Raw genomic sequence first — 2724 nt, forward strand, 5'->3', positions numbered from 1 at the left:
CCACAATGTTGCTCATGTGATTGTATATTAATGATACCAAAATAAAAAAAATTAACTAAGCTGTAAGCATATTTATGTACTGCATGCCAATCAGGGTGTGTGGGTGTGTGTGTGAGATGTGATAATGTATGTTGCATACTTAGCATGCTCAATTCCCAAAGGAAATTTGGGTCCCTGTGCAGCCCTTCACAGCTGAGGTTGGAGGAGTAATGGAAGATATTGGGAGGGAAGGTGAGGGATTGTTGCAAGGCCCCTGTACCAGGGAGGACTTATCTGCCCCGGGTCCAAGAGTCCAAATGAGACCTTGGACAAAGCTGCAGAAGGGGTCACTTGTCAGCAACATGCTTCTAACTCAGCCTCAGGTGGGCTCTGGGAGGCTGCTAGCGAAGCACCAGAGAGAAGGGGATTCCACACCTAAATGGAGAGAAGAAAACTTCCTGACCCGTCTCTGTACACAGCAGCATCAGAACTGTGGATCCAGGCTGGAGTGGAGGGTTGTCAAGCCAGAGTGGGCCTGCCCATGAGGCTGAGATGAGTTTTGTGCCCCCAGCAAGGAAGTGGGGAGGTGGGATTTGAACTTAGGTCTTTTTAGTTCACCACAGATGAGTCAAAGCTTCCCAGAAGAGCATGGGCTACCCTCTGTTTCCCCTTCCCCCAGAAGGAAGTGTATGAGGATAAGTGGGTGACCACTGTGGGCTCAGAGTGGCCACACTGGGCCCAGTAAAGGCAGACAGGCACGAGGCTACCCGAAGGTCTGGTCCTGGCCAATCCCCAAGAACTAGCACCACTGACTGGCTCCGGCCAGCAGATGGTGCTAGAGGGCCAGATGGCTGTACAAAGTGTGTTCACTGACCCTGCCCGGAGAGATGCCTCCAGAAGCTGCCCTCTCCTCTCCAGGACCTAGAGTCCTGTCCAGATCCCTGGCCTGGCCATCAGAGGCTGAATGCCGGTGCAGCTTGATCACACACTCACAGGGTGACCCTGGAAGGAGCCTCCTGCCCTGGGGGCCACAGTGTCCCTCTGAGACCAAGTTCACACACAGAAGGGACAGGAGGCAGGTAGGCTCAGTCAGGAGCAGGGCAGTTCTGTGCAAACAGAGTTCTTCTGTAGATGAAAAAACCATGAAAAAAAAGGATATGGGGCATGACCTATGATGTCCCACTATATCCTCTCACCCATCTGCCCTTATGAGGAACCAGAGGACCCCAGTGCAAATGTGGCATCTGGAGATAGCACACTGGGGCAGAGACCACCAGAGAGCAATCTGTCTGAAAGGTCTGTACCCTGGCCTGCCAGCTGGCTGGCATGAAGCTCCAGGCCAGGCCCCGCGATGCCAGGAGCCAGACTACAGGAAACATCAGTGAGGTGAAGGCAACTGTGGCTTGAATATGTCCTACAAGTCAAGTGCCAGTTTGTGACTGCTGAATGCAGTCAGAAAGGCCTGTCAAGGAAACCAAGTGGCAGGGATATTTCCCCAGGAGACTCTCTGAGTCCAGGCCCAGCCATAGACCCACTAACTGGGCCAGAAAGCAACCGGTATGACTGATGACTGTGCCAGTCAATCACTCAGTGAATATTTATGTAGTACCTTCTCTGGCCCCCATATTGTAGACTGCGGTAAACAAGACAGAAAAAGCACTCTGTCCTCAGGAAGTTTGTCGTCAAGTGGGTTAGATGTGATGAGCACAAATAAGAGAATGTGATGTAGGTAAGTACTGTAAGGAAAGTAAGAGTTGGATCTTGAAAGTGAAGGGGGAGAAGGCAGAGGCAATACATTTAAGCAGAAACCTACCGAAAAAGGCACCAGCCATGAAAAGAAGTGGGAGAAGTACTTAATAGAGCACTTGCAAAGACTAGGAATGAGCCTGCCTTGTTCCAGGAACAGCAAGTCTGGCATTGTTGGAGCTCAATGACCGGGGGGAGAGGAGGAGCGGGTGAGGACCAGAGCACGAAGGGCTGCGTAGGAGGACAGCACGAGGAAGCTGGCTTCTAGTCTATTTGCATTTAGCAGCTTCAGGGGTTGGAGGGTGAGCAGCATGGGGCACGACCCGATCTACAGTTTCGACAGATCGGTGTGTAGAATGGATTATAGTGGGGAGAAGAAGGGAAGAAAGACGTAAGATCTTTCCAGAGGCTTCAACTAAGGCAGGGAAGTGGAGATGAGGATAAAGATACATTTGGAGGTAGAGTTAATGGACTGCATGTGGAAGGTAAGTGTATGGATGGTGGAACTATTTACTGAGAGAGGGAACATCAGGAGCTCAGGTGGGAGATGAGGAACTCAGTCTGAGAGGCATGTCGGACGGCTGAGTCATGTCAAGGAGGCAGGGGGATCTGTAACTCCAGAGCTCAGGTGAGAAGCTGGGCTAAGGATGTTCATTTGGGATGCATCATACAGGCAGATGACATCTCCTAGGTAGAGGAGAGACAGAAACATAAGCATTGGGTCCCTCCAACATTAGAGGACAGAGGCACTTGGGAAGGAGCAGTCAAAAAGATCAGAGGAGAACAAGCAAGTCCAGTGTAATGGTACACAGCAAAGAGAACATTTCCAGGGAATTATTTTGGTCAGTTGCTTCAGAGTCTAAGAACTGTAATGAAGTCAGGGAAAATCTACTATACTTGATAAGGCGAAAATAACCTTGATAAAGCCAATTATTTGAGTGTAGTGGTGTTTTGAAAAGAGAATGTAATATGAAAAGATGGACAGAGAATATAACAGTT

Source organism: Manis pentadactyla, chromosome 13 (assembly GCF_030020395.1).
Source record: "Manis pentadactyla isolate mManPen7 chromosome 13, mManPen7.hap1, whole genome shotgun sequence".
NCBI classification, from domain to species: Eukaryota; Metazoa; Chordata; class Mammalia; order Pholidota; family Manidae; genus Manis; species Manis pentadactyla.